Raw genomic sequence first — 23,162 nt, 5'->3', positions numbered from 1 at the left:
GCCAAACTTTGATGCTCAAAGTTTCATGGACTAATAATTCCTTCCCTGATGCCATGTCTTTATCTCTTTCACCCCTGAACAATAACAATAAAGCTGCTTTCTCTTTCCAGTTTCTGATGGTACTTGTTCTGCCCCATTCTGCTCTGAGATCCACTATTTCCCTCACTATACTTGTTTGTTGTCTGTTGTTATGAAATCTGTCATAGGACTCTATTGCCTGCTTCACAAGATATGTAGCCTCACTGCTCCTTTTAATAAAGTTTTATGTTTCTTCTCAGGCCATATGGGCAAGAACTTCTGCTTTCCTGCCATTAGCTTGGGCACAGATGAGGGAGGATGTCAAGGAAAAATTTTCTCTCCTGTATCCCTTTTTATATGTTTGCGACCTTCATCCCAGGCCATATCTAATAACTATCAGACTTCATATTGATGAGATGAATCCAACCAACTGTCAGTAGTAGATTACCAATGCCCTCCCTCTTATAATCTCAACAATTCTAAAGCTTTCTATAGTCAATGCACTCCAGAATATCATGAAGTAAGATATAAGTAAGAAGCATAGAATAAATAAACAATGAATTCATGAAGCTCATAGTGCATATAATTGGAACTGTAAAGTTGTGTTGAACAAAGTCAAAGGGAGGACAAAACCCACACATTTTTAGTTATCTGTAGTATAAATATAAACAAGGTAGTTTAAATGATAACAAACCTTTCACCTCACCTCACAATATAGAGCTGATTGAGAATACCAATAAAAGAGGTGTGTGTGTGTGTGTGTGTGTGCATGTGTGTGTCTGTGTGTCTATGGGGGGTGTAGAAGAGGTGTAGGGGGGAAGGAGGTTATAGGAGGGGATGAGGAGGCTGACATAATATAAGGCCATTGGTCAAGGGTCTTTCACATTTCCGTTGTTTATGTAGAAAACATATAATTCCAATCCATAAACCCAAAATGTTGAAATCATGTGACTTGTATTTTAACATGTAACTTAAAAAAAAGAGCAAGAAAGGAAAAGAGAAAAAAGAGTGAGGAAGATAGGAAGGAAATATTAAATTATTAATTATAAATTTCTTGAGCTGCATGGATGGATGGTGAGACCTTTCTCTGCCCAGTCCTGTGCCTACAGCCCTTATGACCTCGCATGTCTGTAGGTATCAGGGTAACGGTGAAAAAACTGATCTACAGGCAGTCAGATGAAGTGTCAGGAGACATAAAGTTTTATTAATAAGGCCCTAATCACCATGTCTTCTAAGTTAAAAACCTCTCTACACCCAGCCTGAGTATCTTCTCTAACTCTTGTGTCTTCCTTCCTGATGCTTTTCCTTTCACCCTTCCTCCAGGAACACAGACCCCTCACAGCTGTGGGCTGGTTTGACCATCAGGTAATTAGCATTTGGCTTTGGGGTGGGAAGGAAAGAGGGAGGGAGGGAGGGAAGGAGGGAGGGAGGGAGGAAAAGAGGAAGGGAGGAAGGAAGGAAGAAGGAAGGAAGGAAGGAAGGAAGGAAGGAAGGAAGGAAGGAAGGAAGGAAGGAAGAGGAAGGAAGGAAGGAAGGAAGAGGAAGGAAGGAAGGAAGGAAGGAAGGAAGGAAGGAAGGAAGGAAGGAAGGAAGGAAGGAAGGAAGGAAGGAAGGAAGGAGGAAGGAAGGAAGGAAGGAAGGAAGGAAGGAAGGAAGGAAGGAAGGAAGGAAGGAAGGAAGGAAGGAAGGAAGGAAGGAAGGAAGGAAGGAAGGAAGGAAGGACTTATTTCAGAAGAAATTTTAGAGAAAAGTAAAGAATAACATTACAGGAGCCGGAGAGATAGTATAGTGGTAGGGCATTTGCCTTGCAAGTGGCCAATCCAGGTCCAATGGTGGTTCGAATTCTGGCATCCCATATGGTCCCTGTGCCTGCCAGGAGTGATTTCTGAGCAGAGAGCCAGGATTAACCCCTGATCGCTGCCGGGTGTGTCCGCAAAATAAAAAAACAAGAATAAAAAAAAACAAGAATAACACTACAGAGGATGCTGAGCACATCAAGTTTGTGGTTCTTTCTGATTATACCTAATCATCTATAGGAAAGTAAAATGCAATATGTTATTATAACTTGTTTTAATTACTCTAAAAATTAAAAACCAGACAGTTATGTATCAGGTAATGACTCATTGTTAGAGTGTTTTAATTGTTTATGAAGACCTTGGTCTGATTTCCAGCCCACAAAACAAATAGAAAGAAGGAATTGCCAAGGTAGGTAGGATTAATGAAATAGGGCAAAAACATTAAAAATGGTTATTTCAGGCCCTTCTCCTATAACAAACACTTTAATAAAAATTAATCATATAGATACTCAAAAGCCACAATATAAGATATTACAAACAGATCAAATTGGAAAAAAATTATTTAAGGAATAAGAAAAATATTTTATTTCAATTAAATAAATTAGTATATTTGGTGTATTAAAACTAAATAAATAGCAACCAATGAAAAGATAAGTTTAAAAACGAGCAATAATAAAGCAGGGAAAGTGCTTGCCTAGCACACAGACAGCCCTGCTAAGATCCCTGGCATTCGATATGGAACCTTTCCTGTACATGGCCAGTGTCCAATCCCAACAAGTCTATGGTTTGAGCACAGCCAGGATTCATGTCTGAGCAGAAGGCCAGGAATAAGACCTATAAACTAATGAGTGTGACCCTTTAAGAAAAAAAAAATACAAAGCCAATATAGCCAGGAATAATTTCTGCATACAGGTAAGAGTAACCCCTGAACACTGTTGGTTGTAGCTCAAAAATAAAACAAAACAAAAACAAAATATTAAATAGTTTACACATATTTTTGGTACAAAATGTCCTTAAAAATACAACTGTTAGGAAACTAAAAAAGCAATGAAAATAATACAAGGCCAACTGAATTGTGTTACATTCATACAACTGAATTATCTTATAGTTAAAATTAATAATTTATACCTATTATTATTAATGTAATATATTCAAAATAATATTGTGAAGAAAACTATTATTATTACTTTAGACTGTATACATAAAAATAATTTGAAAACATATAATCTTGATAAATCACAAAGACTGTGTCTTGTGTTACATCAGGAAAGAAAAATGGAAATGAAATAAGATAATTGAGCAATGAGACACAAATAAAACTGTAATGGTTAATTAAAATATCAGTAGCATAGTGACAAATACTAAGATTTGACAAAGCTGGGACATAATCATAATTATTTTTGCTATACTTTATGCTTTAATAGTAAATAATAAATAATGTTTTTATAGATAAGTTATTCATTCAAGCAAAATATCATTGATAAGAAAAGAATCATAATTAAACCTGTCAAAGATATTCATAAAAAGCTGAGATATTTTCTACTAAGTCTGTCATGCTATATTATATTAATAGAAAAAGATATTGTTTGTTCAGTGTTACTTGAACATGCCATGGAACCTTTTTGAAAAAATTCCAAAATGTATAGAGAGTTTAAATTAATCAAGAAAATATGTTTCAGAACACTAGAAACATTGCATTTTGAATAAAATTTTCATTAAAATATGTGAGCAGATTAGAGTCTGAAGTAAGAAAGGACAGTTGAATGCTTTTCAACATGACTTTATAAAAATAAATGAATCTGTACATACAAATCAAATCCCAGCATGTGCTTATGAAAAGAGATATTTCACATTTAAATATAACTATGAACTTAATAGGGTGTTTAAGATAAGGTAAAACCCTGGCATTTGTATAATTTGTTTTGATATTGAGAAAATACAATAGCTATTAGGCTTACTAAAGAAAAAGAGATTAAACTCTAAATGCTTAGTTCTAAAAAAAAGTAAGGTACATTGTAGCATATACTTTTTAAAATGTGTACTTAAAAAATAGTATCTTCTATTTTTTCCTCCCAAAAATGTAAATATCTAAGACTGGTCTTAACAGTTAAGTGAGATATCATGAACACATAACAAAATAAAATATAGGCTACCTGAAAAAAAAAAAAACCTAAATAAACTCATCTCCTCCACTAAATTTTACCAACCCTGACAATTTTCTCAATTAATAAGGAATTTGGGGGACTGTTTATAGTGGAGAAAGGTTCCTGAGTAGAAATTATCTGTCTTATAGAATATAAAATCAAATGGAACTAGGGAAAAAGAAACTGAGACCATAGATCTGGAGAGTGAAAGGAAAATAAAAAGGTTCATGGAATGAAGACAATAGAGGTTTACCAGTGGGGAAGATTTAAGAGATCAGGGAGATATTTTACATTTGTCACAGAATCATATGTGTGAGGTACTAGAGTTAGTAACCAACATAGTTCCATTTCCATACAATTTTGATTATTCAAACTTTATAACATAAAACTGGATAAGAATAATACATGACTGCCATATTCATTTTCCCATATTTGGATATTCAGAGATATTTTTTATCCATATATATTTTGACAGTAGCACTATGTGGTTTGTATTTTTAAAAATTGGCATGGGGAAGGGACAGAGAATTAGTACAAAGGACACATGGCCAGTGCCTAGTCCCAATAACTCTATGGCTATATATATGTATATATCACATAAAGCCAGGAGTCTTTTCTGAGCAAAGGGAAAGAAAGGAAAAAAGGAAAAGAGAAAGAAGAAATAAGAAAGAAAAAAGAAAGAGAAAGAAAGAAAGAAAGAAAGAAAGAAAGAAAGAAAGAAAGAAAGAAAGAAAGAAAGAAAGAAAGAAAAGAAAGAAGAAAGAAAGAAAGAAAGAAAAGAAGAAAGAAAGAAAGAAAGAAAAAGAAAGAAAGAAAGAAAGAAAGGAAAGAAAGAAGAAAGAGAAGGAAGGAAGGAAGGAAGGAAGGAAGGAAGGAGGAAGGAAGGAAGGAAGGAAGGAGGAAGGAAGAGGAAGGAAGGAAGAAAGGAAGAAAGAAAGAAGAAAGAAAGAAAGAGAGAGAAAGAAGAAAGAAAGAAGAAAGAAAGAAAAAAGAAAGAAAGAAAGAAAGAAAGAAAGAAAAGAAAGAAGAAAGAAAGAAAGAAAGAAAGAGAAAGAAAGAAAGAAAGAAAGAAAGAAAGAAAGACGAAAGAAAGAAGAAAGAAGAAAGAAAGAAAGAAAGAAGAAAGAAAAGAAAGAAAGAAAGAAAGAAAGAAAGAAAGAAAGAAAGAAAGAAAGAAAGAAAGAGAAAGAAAAGAAAGAAAGAAAGAAAGAAAGAAAGAAAGAAAGAGAAAGAAAGAAAGAAAGAAAGAAAAGAAGAAAGAAGAAAGAAAGAAAGAAGAAAGAAAGAAAGAAAGAAAGAAAGAAAGAAAGAAAGAAAGAAAGAAAGAAAGAAAGAAAGAAAGGAAAACGTTAAAATTAAGAAAGAAAATCTTTGTTATATAATGTCCAATGGCCTAGGTATCGTTCTTATATCCTGGAGATCTAGGCCTTCCCAGATAATTTAGAAAAATATTCATTTCAGTATTCTCTCCTTCCTGTTTTAATGAGTTACATTCTTGGAATATAATAAACAAATAATAGCCCATCCCTACCTTTGTTATAAAGGTATAAATGAAGAAAGATATCAGTCATTCTCTAAAATCCTTCTTCAGAAGGTTCCTCCCATAATCCTAGAACTTCACTGCCTTCCATGCATTTATTTTCCCTAAATATCTTTTTTGGGTTTTGTTTTCTGAATTCACTCGCTCAATTTCTGCACCTTTGGTTTCACTCTGACTGCTTAAAGGCAAGAAATTGAATGTCTGTTCCTGTTGTAATATCAGGACTTCTAATACTGTCTTGCTGGAATGGTCAGATATATTTGACTTATGTCTTACCATAGAAAAAACATTTATTTTTTCAGCACTGAGTGTATTGAAAATATTTGCCTAACACACATCTAACAAGGGGATAATATTCAAGACCTAAAAAGTGCTCACAAAATATAGCAACAGAATAAAAATAATTTCATAAAGCATTAGGGAGAACAGATGAACAAATACTTCTTCAAAGACATACAAATACTCAAGAATTACATGAAGTATTTTATTATCATGGAGATGCAAGGCAAAATAAGAATGAGATGTTATCTCATACAGATGAGTATATTATATATCAAAAAAAGTAAAATAGTGTCAGGGAGGAGGTTGGGGAAAGTCAATATCATTCAGTATTTATGAAAATATATAGAACATATTTCATAAAAAAGAGTATGAATATTTCTCTAAGACTAAAAATTAAACTTCCTCATTACCCAGCTACCCCAGTTCTTAACATTTATCCTACAAGTTCAAAAATTATCATTTAAAAAGTTATTTGCATTCCTATTTTCATTGAATCATTAATTATAACTGCCAAAGGAAACAACCCAAATCCCAAAGAAGAGATTGGAGATAAAGAAATTATGTTATATATACATATAACACACATCTAAAATTATATAACATAATTTCTTTATCTATATAGATATAGATATTTAAAAAAAGGAATAGAGCTAAAGGAAAATTTGCTGATACATAAAAAGAACTGGAGGGTAGCATGAAAAAAATGAAGTGAGTAAAGAGAGGGCCACTTCCAGAATGATTTGTTATGTATATGAAATATAAAGAAATACAAGAAGGTAGTAAAAATGGTTAGTGATGTCAGATCCAGAGAGTCAGATTATAGATCTTAATTTGCCAGGTTTGGTATATAAAGAGGATGAGAAAGGGAGCAGTGATGGAAGGTATCCAGAGACAATGGTTTGTAAAATCACCCCATGTATTGTATCTTTGACACCAGGTGAACGAGTCTGAAACAGATTCAAGGATGAAATAATCCAAACCAGACTGTGAAACACGTGTAGTCTGACAGTCTTCTACCTCTTATAGAGAGCCAGTTGTCTGCCAAAACAGCCATTTTTATTGAGTACAGAGATCACCCTTGGATGGAGCAGTAAGGACAGATAGCTTAGGCTATCCTGTGCCAGTCCCACCCTGGGATAATCTCTGTTTTGGGGTAAATCCAAGTTGTAAACAAACATACAATGGAACCAGGGATGATCTTTATTTTAGGGAAAATAAGGTGTAATTTAACAATGGTGGGATAATATGCTGTGGTCTGTTTGGCAGTTGGAAGAAAGGTAGCCTTAAGAAAAGTGTTTAGATTGCCTGTGTGCTGTTAAGAAATATTATAATGTGTTACAATCTGGGGACTTGAGGAACAAAGTAATTGTATATGGATTCTGTTATATTTATTTTAATGTTCTTTGGCTGAAAGTTCAAAGTTAAGATATCAGCAAGTGGACTTCTGAGAATTATGTTATGGGTGATTGTCCTTCCACTGTAACTTTACCTTGTCCTCTTTCTTTGCATCTTTGTTCTCATAATTAAAAATTAAAAAAAAAAAAAAAGAGTGTTTGAACCTCTCTATTCCAACCACCATGGCTACCCAGGGAAATATCTGGTTTGGACTTGTCTTGAAAAAGTTCATTATGCACAACTACACAGCATGGATGTGGCACAGATGCTCATGTCCCACCAGCTCCATGAGAAAGCTGTCAAGCTGCACCTGCATCCCATTTGTTCTACAAGGCACAGGAACTGGTACCAACCACCAGAATGTGGTGCGCTATGGACTCAAGCTGGAACAAGAAATTGTTCTTTGCAGGAACAGGAAAATCAGTCCTAATCTTGACATTGGCTTTCTAGAAATGTCACCTTCCCTTACAGAAAAGAATTTTAGGAGAAAACACACTAGTGAAAACAAAATTTTTTGTTGCTGATGATTCACTAAAGTGGGAAACAAGGAAGAAACACTTCAACTCTCTGCTCAATAAAGGTTGACTCCACAACTCTTGGCAAGTGCCTGGCTCTAATCAGGACTGGTAAGTCTGTGAGCACCTTTCCCACACAGAAAGAAATTTCAAGGGGAGGGAAATTGTGAGACAAGATAGTTTATATTGATTAAAATTTAGTTAGACATTACTTATAGAGTAAAAAAGAATTCTGTGTTCAAACAAAGCATAAACTTCAAGTAGCAAACAGAGAAAACGGTTAAACAAGCAAGATTGGTGTTTGAGCTAGAACAGGGCTTTGAAGAATATATTTTAAAATTCTTGGAAATAAATGGCTTTTAGACTCTGAATGGCTTTCAGGAGGAGCTTTCAAACAATTACTCCAAACATGCTGTTTTTTTTTTTTTCTTTTTTTCTTTACTTTCTGGGTTTTGAATACACAAAAGCTAACCCAAGCTTTGTGTATATGAATAAAATGACTAGACTTTTGTGTGCGGTCTTTGCTCATCAAACAAAGTATCAGACAATCCCTTTAATTTCTCAGAGGTGTTTTACTAATGCCAGTGGAAGTCCCTGGATGACTTGTGTAAATTCGGAAGAGTGAAATGGCAATCCCAATAAAGGGAAGCTGTCACTTTTCTCAATCCAGCTCTGCCACTGAGGGAAGTGGCAGGGAAAGTCTAGGATTGTGGGCCTTGCTCTGGCAAAGAAAGAAAAGTCACTCCTAGAATTTTCCCAGGTCTTTCCCAGGTCTTTTGGGTCTGTCATTTTCCTTCACAGTAAAAGCTGGGAGAGATGAGCAGTGAAGTACAAACAGGTTTTATTTAGAAGTGTTAAGGAAGGGAAGGAGATAGGATAAGAGAGTAATGCACTTGAAAGATTGCAGGCTTCTGCAAATGTTAAGAGAGCCCCAGTACACACCCAACATGAAAGCATCTTCACATCTCAAGTGGGATGTGAGGGTGAAAGGTACTCAGGTACCATGTATCCAGGCAGCACTGTGCACAACTTCTTTAATTTAAGGTAACTTCTAGAGGGTTTCCCCAACATGGGACTTTCTACCATGTAAGAGTGTGTTGCTAGGGTAGTTACTAGGGTGATTGCCAGGGGATAATTGATGGTATTCTACGAACTTCCCAATTTTTATTTCTGCTGGAGCTTCTCTCAGAGTCTTCAGACTTCTCTGGTCGTTTATTACTTGTTGGGACCTAGATTCTAAATAAGGAGGGACGGAATTTTGTAAAGGCCACATGGCAGATTAATTCTAGGGTTCTAAGTAGGGAAAGACACCATTTTGTGAAAACCATATGCTAGGTCTCCACATGCCTATTTCCATTACCACCACTCCAAGCTACCTGGCCAGGCCAGGTAGCCTATCTGGGAAGGACAAGGGAACAGTAGGAAGGAACTCCTAGACAATAGCCAATCATTCTAAAGATCATCAGACAGCTAGGACCTCCCTATATCACTTCCCTATATAATCTTCTTCATAACCTAGGGCAGGTTCATCTCCTTCTGGAAATGGTCCTAACAGTTTAGGGGCTTTTGGGAAGACAAAATAAAGAATTCAGCTTTATTTCAGTTGTGTGATCCTAATCTTGGGTTCCACACTCTAACAACATACCAAGAACTTTTATTACATACCAAGAATTCATTGCCATGGGAAACTCTTCATTATCTCCCTGCTATTTTTATTGTTAATTTAGGGCCTATTTGTGTTGCTAAGATTAGTTCTTATGTTTCCATTTAGGCCAGTGAACACTATTTATTTGAGTTAATACATTTTAGATTATATATTTTACCAGATGCTCAGATATCACCACTTTTTCTTAGCCTCCAAAGTCTGGGGCAGAATTTATGGTTTTGGGAAATGGAAATAGCACACTATTAGAAAGAGCCCAGGAATTTGTAAAAATGTTTTAAAATGTATCAGCTAACTAGAAGAAACTGAGGTTTCCTCTTGAAGTAGGCAGGTAGAAAGGGAAAGGCTCCCCTATGGCAATGAATACTTGGGATATATTAAAATTTCTTTGAACATAACAATATCAAGAGTTGAAACTTAAAGAAGTTTCTCTCATCCCTAGCAATAAGGCTACCTTGTGGATACTGTTAAAGGGTTCGTTAAAGCCCACCTCCTCAAATAAAGACCATGAACCTTTAGAGAATATCAGCAGCAGCACAAGGTTTGTTGATCCAGAGCTCTGAGTCCCACCATCTCCTGATGCAGCATGTTCGCTGGGAAACCGGAGCCTTGGAAACACAGGGCCTTTATAGTAATCCATATGATATTAAGGTTTCAAACTTTAAACATTTCATTGGTTCACACAACTGTTAAAATTCAAAACAATTAATAATGCAAAAAAAAAAAAAAAAGGCTGAAAAAGGTGCAATTCCTTAACTATCCCAAACCCCCTTTGATGTCAGCCACCCTGGCCCTCATCCTGATATAGCCTGTACCTTCCAGGTGGCCCTTGGGAGGGTCCTGATCTGGCAGGGTAGGGGCCTTGTTTTCTTAAAACCCAACTATATCAGGTTCCTTTTAGCAGGGGCATTGGGTAATGGTTACCAGGGCAGCAGGCCATTGATGTCTCAAGGTGAAATTCCAGATCAAGAGGATCAAGAAGGTGGGGTGGAGAAAGACTTAAAAGGCATCTATCACCTATCTGCGTTATTTTAACATCTATTTTTATACATTTTCCTTATCGGGACAAGAGAGCAGTGAGAATGTATCCCTACACAATGAACAATTGTTTTAAAGATCACCAGAAAGCAGGAACAGCCCTATTTCCCTTCCTTATATAATCTTCCTCATGACATTGTTTCAGGGTATGGCCCTGGCTGCCAGTGTGAGGATCTTGTTGGCAGACCGATTGAAGTATTAAATTTTATTCCAGTTGTGTGGTCTAAATCTTCTACTCCAGACCTGAGCAGTTTGTATTCTCTTGAGTGCTTTTCTCCCTCTTTTTTATCCTCTATTCTTCCCTTTCTCAGTACATTTGAATACCGTCTGTTTTTACTTCATTGCTCATTTACCCCTGAATATTTTTCTTTGAGCGAAGAATTTGAAAGACATGAATCTCCCAGCCAGTACCTGATTGCAGAGGTGGAGAGAAAGGGCAGCAGATTCCCTTCTTAGAATGCCATTTCTCTTTTCTTCACTTTGTGTAAGTCACTTGGGGACCTCGCCTGGCATCACTCTTTCAATTGTGCCTCAGTTTCTCCTCTTCAAAATGCTCAGAATTAGTTTGTCAAAGGAATATGGTCTCCAAGTCTTTGGTTTACTAAGGTTAGGCAATAACTTAAATTGTAATATGTTCCCAAAAGTAATTACTTGCTCAAAACACAAGGGAAAAATATAGGAAAAAACAAAGAGACTTTGGGGGAAAAAGCTAGATAGGTTGTATCCTGAATTGTCTTGGCCCAGAGTTGTTTGTATATATAAAATTTAAGTTGGGTGTTAACAGAAAAAGGTCTTGAACTGTTGGGACCTTGAGTCTGAACTAGAAGGGACGTTATTTTGTGAGAACCACAAATAATACACATAATAGGTCTTCAAAGCCTATTTCATTAGACTCCACCCTAAGCTACTTGACCATACCAAAGGTCAAAGGAGCAGTAGACAGGTACCTCTACAATGGCCAATCATTTTAAATTTTATCAAAAATCTGAGACCTCCCTATATCCTTTCCCTATATTAAACTTGTGCTCCCTCAGCTCAGGGTCCCAGCACAAGTCTGATGCCTGTTGGACCCACTGGACCCCAGCACTGGCTTAATAAACCCAGCTGTATGACTTGCTTTACTGTGTGTCCTTTATCATTCCTTTTGAGAAGGTGTTCTCCGACTCTTCCAACCATTTCTTGATTTAAATATCCATTTAGGGCCTTTTGATTAACAAAGAAAGCTTTGCTAATCTTTATTTTTTTTCCTGAGGGTCTATCCCATTCAGTTCCTGCCTTTGGGTGGTGGCTCATTTTCTCAATCTCCAAAGAGCTCAGAATTTGCATCTCAAAGAGATGCTAAACCCATGCCCTTGGGCTATAGGACTAGGCAATTTCTTTGTTTTACAATTTCCCAAACACTTATTACCACCTCCCCCATCTGTCTGCAACATTAACAATGTATTCCTGAAACATTACTAACTGTATTGCACACCATGGTGTCTTCATAAAAAAATGAAGGAAAAATAAGAAGCACCTCCAAGGTCTGTAGTTACCTCTAAAGAGAATCAATTTCTCTTCAGGGCAGATGGTCTAATATTTGTATATTTAGCAAACAGTGCTTTAGATGTAAAACTAGAGTTTTATCTGGAAACCAATTCTGTAATCTGTTCTCCATAAAAAAAACAAATTCGAATTTAGGGATGCAGAAAATCTAGTAGAGATTGGAGGGCAGAATGAAAGTAGAGGTGAGAAGAAGAAAGATAACATTTTTAAAGGTAAGATGTAAAACAGGACCTTGAAAAAAATAATAGGACTACTAAAGCTTTTTATTTTGACATTGACTTGTTAGCCCCACAGAAAAGCTAATGCTATTATGCATAACAAAAATCCATTTAAACAGAATCAAGTAGCAACTCTGCATTGCTGGAAGCTTCCAATTCTGTCCCTCCTCCTGAGTCTGAGTTCTCTGTAAGAACTTCTGGTTCCCATTTTAGTACCAGCTAAAAATTCAGGCTGAGAGATCAGTGAGCATCTGGTGACACTGATAAAGGGATGTTGAAACTGGTGGCTGTGATGCCAGTGGGATAACTTAAGTGAAGTGAGGTAGAGAGATGGCAGAGAAGGCAATCTGCAGTTTTTTATTTGTTTGTCTGGTTAGTTGGTTGGTTGGTTGGTTTGGGGCCACATCAAGTAGTGCTCAGGGTTTACTCCTAGCTCTGCACTCAGAAATCACAGGTTTGAGGACCTATGAAATGCTGGAAATTGAATCTGAAATAGCAGTGTGCATGACAAATGCCCTCTCTAACTGCTGTGAAGTTATTCTCTCTGACTCTGCCACTCTGAAGGTAGGACTGCTAAAGCCTGTGGTGAACTCCTTCAGTTCCTGGACATCAAGTCCTGCCCAAATCCACTAAGCAGCTGTCAAGCCACACCTAAAGCTGCCAGTGCAGAAAATTCACTTTTATGCTATCATATGTGTTGCAAGGAATTGGCATACAAGGTGTAAAGTCCAGAACCCAGGATCTGCCACCCAAAAGACCACCAGGGAGTACAGGCAGAAATGTAAGTGCAGGGGAGTTTATTCTAGCATGCTGGAGCCAACATCTCCTAAGAAATGAGGACCCCCCCCAAGAATGGCTTACCAGGCAATTTTAAAGGGTATTTAGGGCTCAGTCCAGGGGATTTGCCCCTCTGCATATTGATCTTTTAAATGTAGTGGTTCCTTGTATAAAGTAGCATCAAGCAAATGGCTCGGATTGGTTGTATTTCAAATACAGCATCAAATAGATGGCTGGGTGGGATGCATGCTCCAGATCCTGGGTGTGGTATCATCTGGCTTCCTGTCCATTACTGCAAACCCAGGGTGCGATTGTCATCTGGCTGGCTGTCAGCTACTGTTTAGCCTTATATGGCTGTATTTCCTAACATTTACCCCTAGGGTCTGGTTCCAGGAACTGAAAGGTAAAAGAAATAAAATTATTTTTCTTTGCAGCTTCGCAGAAGACTCGCTCTTAACGCCCTAGCCCCACCCCTTCCTAAATCCCAAGAACTGGTCCTTGACCAAAAGATACTGTTGCAAACCTTGTGACTTGTGGTTATCTAAATCTTGCAAAAATTAAATGATACATATATATTTTTTTGTGGTTGTTGTTGTTTCTTTGGGGGCCATGCCCGGTGATGCTCAGGGGTTGCTTCCGGCTATACTCTCAGAAATTGCTCCTGGCAGAAGTAACCCCTGAGCATCATCTAAAATCCTGATATTACTCCAATTACTAAGAGGCTAAAATTAGTTACTGAATTATTCATGTTATGTTTTACCTAATGTCTTGAATTAAAGAGAAATTTGAAGATAATTGATACATCTAGTGGCAATCAGAGGAGTTGATAACATGGGTTATGAGATCCTTGTTAATACATGAGTTACATTTTGTAGCTAAGTCTAAATATGATCACTCTTTCTAGGAATAACTCATTCTTTTTGTGGAGATGTTGTACAAATTTTTATTCGTTTATTTTTATGTTTTGTCTGGTTGTTCTTGGACCAACCCTAGGAGTGCTTAGGAGTTATTCCTGGCTCTGTACTCAGAAATTACTCCTGGCGCATTTCAGGGACCATATGGATCACTAGGGTTCAAAGTTGGGTCAGCTGTATGCCCTACATTCTGTACTATCCCTCCCCTCCCTGCTATAGTAGTTTAACTAAAATATGTCTTTAGACATTTTATATTTCTTCATTGTTTAAATATATACATCCATTTCATCAGGTTGATATTTTTGAAATCTTCTGCTTTCCCCAAAAATGTTTAGCTCTTTTCACTAATCAGTGAAAATAATGTCTCATTTTGGAGGTGGGGGTTGTGTCTGACAGTGCTCAGGGGGTCATATAAAAAGAACTGGATTTAAACAATGGTGGACTCTGAGCAAGTCAAGTATCTTAACCCCTGAACGATCTTCTTGACTTCAAAGTAACATATATGTACACCCATGTGTTATACATCGCATGCAACATAAATGTTATATATCACATATAACATGTCATATATATGATTTCTTTATTTTGTCACTGTGATCAAAGTAACATTGTTAAGGATAGTTTTCTTTCTGAAATTTATCTATGATAGTAATCCTAGGGTGCAATGAAAATAAATTCTGAGTGCTTAATTCACTCAGATCTCTTAATATACCTTCTAATCTTGTCATCATCTGTGGTTTTATTTTTCTTCAATTGACCAACAAAATTTATCTTTACCTGAGCAATCAAAGCTCTCTGTCCTACATCTTCCTGAAGATTGAGAATCTGATATCTTCTCTCTGCTATAAATCTTGAAGGCCTAAGGACAAAAAGCAGAGCTTGCTATAACAGTTCCAACAAGAATTGTCATCTGTTATCACCTATTCCTTGCAATGTGGCACATATTTACTTGATGGGTCATTTGACTTCTCAAATCTTATTGCCTCCTCCAAGGAGCCTTAAGGTAGAGAACTTCATTTTTTTCTTACCCACAGTATGAATTATACTACAAAAAGGACCTTTAACAAGTGTTTTTGAACTTTACAATAGTGAAAATTCATAAAATAGTTTAAAATTGGTGCTGGATATAATTAGCTGTAATTACCAATTAAAATATTTTTGTCAGGCTCTATGAGTAGTTCTTGTAGTTCTCTTTTTTTTTCTACTGGGGGTCAAATTCAGTCTCAATAATGAGAATCTCATGAGACTCATACATGCATCTCAATTTTTACAGTGCTGTGCTTGCTTTGGCAGCACAAATACTAAAATTTTTACATTGCTGTCTTTCAATCTTTTGAGAAAGGTAGCTGTTCTTCTGTCTGTTAGTCAATTACCTGCCTTGTTAAAGGAACTGATTGAGAAATTTCTCCAACTTTTGCCTCTAATTACCTTCTTCAAAATTTTGTAAAATGAATTTTTTTATCAGGAAAAGTCCATCATTATCATTTATAATTTATTTATCAAAAGTCATTTAATTATGTTCCTTTTTGCATTATAAACTTATTTGGGGCTATGGCAAATCCATATTCACTCATTTTTCCCCCTGTTATATAAGTTATTACTAGGTCAGTATCTCATTTTTTTCAAAGCAGCATCTGACAGATGATTAGTAAACATACACAGACTTCTTAAGAAAAGTCCATGTGTACTGGGTGAAGTGATTTATAAAAGTGCATCAAAGAGTAGTCTGCCTTAAAAAAGTGCCATCTCAAGTATCGAATATGAATGGAATTTTACAGTTTTCCAAATGTCAACCACTCAATCAAAAAAAGACAATATATTATAAGAATATAAAATTATTAGATATTTTAATAAATAAATTTGAATCTGTTTCTTAAAATTGACTTTATAAGATGCTCCTGATAGTTTTCTTCCTGAATATGAAGATTCTGTAGCTATCCCAATTATTTATGATCCTTACGTGAGACATGGTCTCAGTGGTAAAGTTTTAATTATTTCTGAAGATATAGAACTCTTACATATTTATTATGTTTTGCTATTGCAACATGGGAAAAGAAAATTCTAATTTTCCTTCCAGAAGTAACTATATTATACACAGTTACAAATAGATGTATTTATATACCTATATATATGACTATGTTATACACTTTTACAAAAAAAGGGTTACTATTTAGTTTATAGTTACATTTTTGGAGTCCATTAGGTTGACTTTGGGAAGTAGATAGATTATCCTAAGGCTGGCTGTAATCATGACATCATTAGAGGTTATGGTCCCCTTTGGGATATATATAAAATTGATTTGCATCTTTTATGTTCTGTGCAAGAAATCCAATGTTTACCCCAACATTTCTGTGAATTCCCAGAAGTGTACATTCTCATAGTCACTTCTAATTCCAATTTCTGATTTACTCCAAATTTATTCTGTCTTTTTTCCCCTCTGTGCTACTTTTTCCATAGTACAGACAAATAAGAAATATTGGCCATGTCTTTAAAATTTTTCATTCACAGAACACATCTATAGATATAATAGATTGCACTAAGGATTAAGAGTCTAGGGGATGAGGTGGGAATTTTAATAAAAATAAAATTACATAAAAATGATTATTAGGTTTTCCTGTTTTGAAGCACTTTTTCTTTGTTCTTTATTAAACCATCTTATACTTCGCATGAACAGCCAGAAATATCTAATTGGCAACCATTCCTCATAACCTTTACCTGGTAGGTGTTTCTGAGGACCATTTGAATATAAGTATATTATCAGAATTATTTGCTAATAAATACACTTTCTCTTAAGTATTTTTGGAGTAAAATGAAGCATGAATAATCAACTATAATGATAAATATAGCAATTTACACAATAAAACAGTTCACATTATTTCATTATTTTCTTTACTTAAATACTTGAGGTTTTTTTTTGTTTGTTTTGGTTTTGGTGGGGGCTCACACTGACAGTGCTCAGGGGTTACTCCTGGCTCTATGCTCAGAAATCACTTCTGGCAGGCTCAGGGGACCATATGGGATGCTGGAATTCGAACCACTGTCCTTCTGCATGAAAGGCAAACATCTTACCTCCATGCTATCTCTTCAACCCCATTGAGTTTTTTAAGAGGATAGTTTTGTTAGGTTTTGAATTTGTGTGTGTATGTGGTTTGTGTGTGTGTGTGCATGTACTCATGCTCACACACGCACATATGCCATACCTGGCAATGCTCAGAGTTAACTCCTGGCTCTGCACTTAGGTATCACTTCTGACTGGACTTTGTTAGAGTCTTGGACTCAGGATCCACTACCCAAACAAACATCAAGGAGACAAGCAGTAATGTAAATGCAAGAACGTTTATTCCAGCATGCTAGGGTCCAATATCTTCCAAGGAATGAGGAATCCTAGAATGGCTTATAGGCTAAATTTAAATGGTACATGGGCTCAGTCCAGTGTATCCCTCCTTTTGGGTACCTGATCAATACAATTTTTGGTTAGTATAAGGTTGGTCTAGGATTGATTGTAGTTCAAATGTAACACCAAATAGACAGCTGAGTGGTCTGTAGCCCCCCCAGACCCAGGGGGAAGTGTCATCTGGCTATTTCTCAGCTGCTGTTTAGCCTTCCATGGCTGTATTTCCTGACATTTAGCCCTATGGTCTGTTCCAGGAACTAGCTGTTCTCTGGGTCTATTCTTTGCACCTTAAAACTGCAGCTTGTCATGACTGCACCTCAAATCACAGCAAAGTCAATTTTACAGTAGTTAACTTCCTCAAGCAAGCAGGGTACAGAAGCCAAAGCAATGTTATTTCTACTGTTATTTGTAAGCAAAGGCACACCATATTTTAACATCAACATTTAGGTTACAGTTAATTCTAAATCTTAAATTCTAACAACTTGAGGATCAAGTGAGGTACAAGGAATAAACTGCATAAAAGGGAAGCACCCTGGCCACTGGATAATTAGATGGAAACATTGTCTGTTCATTCAGGTTTCCCCTGAAGACTTCTGTGATACCAAGAGATAAGAGGTTACACAGGGAATCTCAAGAAAGAAATTAGCACTTATATTTCCTTACCACTGTCCTATTGAAAAGCACTTGGAAGATTGAGGACTAATGGAAGTTGAGTATGAGGAATCAGAGCAGTGATAGCACAGGGGGTTGGCATTTTCCTTGTACATGGCTGATCCTGCTTCAATTCCCAGCATCCCATATGGTTTCCTACATGCTACCAGGGGTAATATCTGAGAACAGAGCCCAGAGTAACCCCTGAACATCACTGGGTATGCTCCCCCCAAAAAACAAAAACAAAACAAAAAGAAAGTTTACTATAAGCCTGTGCACTGGAAGCTCACATCTTTCCAGCCCCTCAAGGCAATCATCAAGCTGCTCTCAAAATCCTTTTGTTCTGGATAGTGAGGGAGATGATCCCTGCAATTCAATTTCTTGTGGGAGCTGTGGACTCAGGCTAGAGAGAGGAATTGCTCTTTGCTGGAAAGGAAAGTAAGTCCAAATCTTACCCAGGCCATTTGTGTCCAATGCTTTTTCTCACAGAAAAGAATTTCATGAGGAGACAAATAATAAAATATAACAAGTTCACTAGGGATGTAAAAGGAGCTAAGAGAACAAACAGGTTAAGGTATGTGTTCAAGAGAATATACAGGCTTCTGCAAAGGTGAGAGTACCTGCATATACCAACATTCAAGTTCAAGTTCAAGTACTTGGACACAGGTAATAGATATGCAGACAACTTTGGTGCAGGCATCATGGACAAAGGGTATTTGTATATGCAGACAACATGGGCCAAGGCACTATGCAATACCCTCTTCTTTTGGAAAAGGAGTTTATATACACTTTGTTCAGCCACCTATCCTCTCTGGAAGACTCTTTGGTCTGAAAAATCTGTATCTCAATGTCTTTTCTGACCTCTGAGAGGTCATTTGGTCAAAGGCTTCTGGACTTCTCCAGATTTTCAACTCTGTCCTCCAACACACATTACCAAAGTTTCTTTTGTTAGGATCTAAGATTTAGAATGAACTGTAACCTAAATGTTGATATTAGACTATGGCATGCTTTTGCTTAGAGATAACATTGCTTTGGCTTCTGTACTCTGCTTGCTTGAGGAAGTTAACTGCTCTAAATCTGGCTTTGTTGAGAACCTAAGTGCAGCCATGATAGGTTGCAGCTTTAAGATACAAAGAGTAGGGGCCGGGTAGGTGGCGCTGGAGGTAAGGTGTCTGCCTTGCAAGCGCTAACCAAGGAAGGACCGCGGTTCGATCCCCCGGCGTCCCATATGGTCCCCCCAAGCCAGGGGCGATTTCTGAGCACATAGCCAGGAGTAACCCCTGAGCGTCAAACGGGTGTGGCCCAAAAAACCAAAAAAAAAAAAAAAAAAAAAAAAGATACAAAGAGTAGGCCTAGAGAACAGCCTGTTCTGATAAGGTCGGGAATTCCACACGCACCCCTCTATTGACTCCAAGAGGCAGAGACCATGCAAAAGCAAAGGGTTTGGTTTTATTATGCCAGCATATGCCAGGTCTCCCAAAGTGGCTTAGCATAAGACAGAGGATGAGAGCCTCGAACCAGATTTAACAAGCCTTTATATAACTTTTCAATGGAAAATTACAAGAGGGTAGTAGAGTGGTCCATTCCAGGAAGTAGGAGACACTTGACATTTGCTTGGGTGATAATAATTAAAATTCACTGTCATACACTAAAAGGCAACAGCCCTAATAGCTTCTGAAATGATTAGATCCTGTCAAAATGAGTTGATTTTCAAGCCTTTAAGACATTTTTTAAAAATAATATTAGAAAGGGGGTGAATACATTTTCTTTATTAGCCTGAAAGTAACACATAAACTAACATATGGAACATAATACTTATATCAACCACCCACCAAGATATAGGTATTTTTTTTCACTGTATGTATGTATTTAGCTTTAGTGATGCAAGATTGATTTTAATAAATTTTCTTAGAAAGATGTGAGAGGAGATAGAGTCAAAAAGTATTCTTAGAGACACATATGTTCAAGGAAGAACATGAGCTTCAAGAGCCAGCTACTTATCTGCTTTAAATAAAGAAACAAAAAAATAAATGACAGATTTTAACAGAACTAAAATCTAAATACCAAATTCACGCACTTGTTTTTAATATTAAATATTTAAAGCCACCTATACTTAATCTTCCTTTTATATACTAAATAAGAAAAAATATGAATAACATGTATAATACATGAAATAGACTCATAATGCATACTTCTTTTCAAGAACTGCTTTCAAATAATATCCATATAAAGAAAAAAGCATCTTCTCATATCTCTATCAGCTGATTGACTGCAAAATGTTCTTAATTACTGTATAATCACATCATTCATCTCAGTATGATGACTACTTGATCTATGATAACTGTGGTCTGTCCTAAACTTCTAGATAAGGAGTGCTTATTTTCAATAGGTAATTTCAAAAATTAAATGAAAATCAGGCCCTGTGAGAGTATATATTCTTTTATAATAAAATTAAAGGCTAATTGAAGGGTATGATAATGCAAGATAAGACTAACACTATGTGTCAATATGCCTATTCATTAAATTATATGCTAATTGTAGTATAGGTTGTCAATATTAGAGCTATACCCAGCAGTAGGTAAGGCGCGCAACGTACACTCAGCTAACTTGAGGTCATAGATCTCTGGCATCCCATATGATTCCTTGAGCCCACTTTTTGAGAATGACTCCTGAGCATCAAACCAGACATAATCCCTCAGCACTGATTAGTGTGGCCCAAAACACAAACAAACAAATACATAAATAAGGCTAGAGCTGTTTCTTAATGAATAGAATCCAATACATTAAACTACCCCGGAAGATTATTTGGGAATGTCTCTCCTAATAAGATCTAAGATACTAATCATATTTTCTAGAGATGGTGTATTTATTTAAAATAATAAAGAAAGCTCAATTTTCTGTTTTATTTTTGTTTTTGTTATTATATTTGTATAAAATAATAGTAAAAGTGCTTGCTTCGGCAGCACATATACTAAAATAGGAACGATACAGAGAAGATTAGCATGGCCCCTGAGCAAAGATGACATGCAAATAGTAATAGTAAAACATGTGATAATAAAAATTAACATTTTAATTTAAATATTAATATATTTTATTGCTTATTAAAAAGTAAACCATTCACTATAAAATATCTTTACTAAAATTGGAAAGCATTAAAATAATACTTTACATCACTTTATGTTTTTTTTTGGCGTCATATCTGACTGAAGGCTTGCCCCTGGCTCTGGTCAGGAATCACTACTGGAAGTGCTTGGGGAACTATTTGTGATACTAGTGATCAAGTCCTCATTGGCCATGTGAAAGATATGCCCTCAGATAAACTGATTATATTCCCATTCCATGTATCACATGTTAAATATTTTTTTTAGATTTTTTGGCTTTATTTATTTATTTATTTTTAATAAAATCTTTATTTAAGCACCATAATTACAAGCATGATTATAGTTGGGTTCTAATCATAAACAGAACACTTCCCTTCACCAGTGCAACATTCCCACCATCAATGATTTTAATTATAATTAATAAATAATCTATATAATTTAAAATATCTTCACTATTGAATACTTCTAAATTAAATGTTAATATTCATAAGCTTCTTTATGTAATCAATTTTCTCTAAAATAACTTATTTTACTGTTCTTCTCAATCTACTTAAAATTCTCTATGATATCTTTAATCACTTAACTGATATTTTCTTGTTCCAGTAGCTACAAAGAATATCAGCAATTTTTAAACTACATCTGTATCATTTTATCTACTATAGCCTTCATTCAAATTAACCCTGCAAAGTTTTTAAATGACTATATATTTTCCTGTTCATTCCTGATATATTCATGATAAAAAAAGAAAACTTACAATTTTTTACTTTACTAGCACAACTATAATATGCTCTGTTTCAGTTATAAAATCCCTAAGAATACTCATAAATTTTAATATTTACTTTCAGTGAAACATACACACTAAACACTATAATTCCTGAAAATGTGATTTATTGTTAGCTAATGGAATTGAGGCAATACTGTTCTGACCTTGTTATTTAATATTTTAAATTTTAATACCTTCTAGGCGGTAAGTTCAAAGCATACCTGACAATAATAAAAGTACCCGAATATAAAATGATTTAGAGGTTATTCATTCTTATTTCTTGCTTTGTTAAACTGTAATTTGCCATATTGAACAAACTGTCCTTATGTCTCTAGCTCTCCATAGGACAGTTAAATCATAGCTAGTTGTTTTAAAATCATTGCATGCATTATTAAATAATTTAAGATTTGTTTCAATAATATCTGGATGTTTCACATTAACATATTAAGTTAATTCAAAGGAGAGCCAGTTATATTAGTATTGACATACTGAAAAGAATAGACATTAGATTGCATCTCATTTATTCATGTTCATTTAGATGTTCTTGAATATTTTATTCAAATTTTTAAAAATTTTTGTAACATTTTATGTATCTATAATTCTCATTTCTAATTGACTACAAATTTAACTCTTTCTGAACTTGAAGTTCTTATAAGAAATAATTATCAAAATTCAAAGTGTTCTTTCATAGTATTAACAGACATTTATATTACTCTATCTCAAAAGGTTTATACATGCTGCTATACTAGTGTAGTCAAATCCGACCAATAGAATATGTGTATACCAGATACATGTTTTTAAAATTGATTCATATCAACTCCAGTTCCTGGATTACAAAGATCTATAGTATGGACTGGAAAGTTGAAGACCTATAAGAGACAATTGTACTAGTAAATTCTAAAATAGTTCCTTTGGAGAATTTCTTTCTCTAAAGGAATAATCTTTTTTTTCCTTTGGGCCTTTAATTAAATGGATGATTCCTTCCCACACTATTGAGTAAAGTCTATTTTGCCAAAGTGTAAAGAAAAATCTATTTTGTCAGTGTAAACTGCTTACTCAAAATTCACCAATTTAGATGTTTACTCATTCAAAAATATCCTATAAAACACTATATAATATATATTAATTATATAATATATAACTATATATTATATATTAAGTCATATAATTTTATTTTTATGTATATAATTATATATTTATGTTACATATTATTATATATTATATTATTATATTTTATTGTATATATTTAAATATATTTATAATATATATCATTGTATAAGTTAATATATTATGTTGCTAATATAGTATATATTTATATAATTTATAAATTTATATGATTTATTATTATATAATTATATGTAATATATATAATACCCTATAATAATGACATAATAATACATAACATTAA

At 35.2% G+C, this 23,162-nt stretch overlaps 1 non-coding gene and 1 pseudogene across 1 annotated transcript; one reads left to right on the top strand and one right to left on the bottom strand.

Annotated features, from left to right (window-relative positions):
- Positions 1-23,162, bottom strand: part of LOC126025864 (40S ribosomal protein S4-like) — a 142,488-nt pseudogene that overhangs the window by 25,060 nt on the left and 94,266 nt on the right.
- LOC126026817 (U6 spliceosomal RNA) lies at positions 20,838-20,944 on the top strand. The gene has a single exon (XR_007502032.1). It is a non-coding gene; the product is annotated as a U6 spliceosomal RNA (small nuclear RNA).

This window comes from Suncus etruscus, chromosome 13 (genome assembly GCF_024139225.1).
Source record: "Suncus etruscus isolate mSunEtr1 chromosome 13, mSunEtr1.pri.cur, whole genome shotgun sequence".
NCBI classification, from domain to species: domain Eukaryota; kingdom Metazoa; phylum Chordata; class Mammalia; order Eulipotyphla; family Soricidae; genus Suncus; species Suncus etruscus.
Note: the sequence above shows the minus strand (reverse complement) of the source record. Positions and strands in the feature narration are given on the sequence as shown.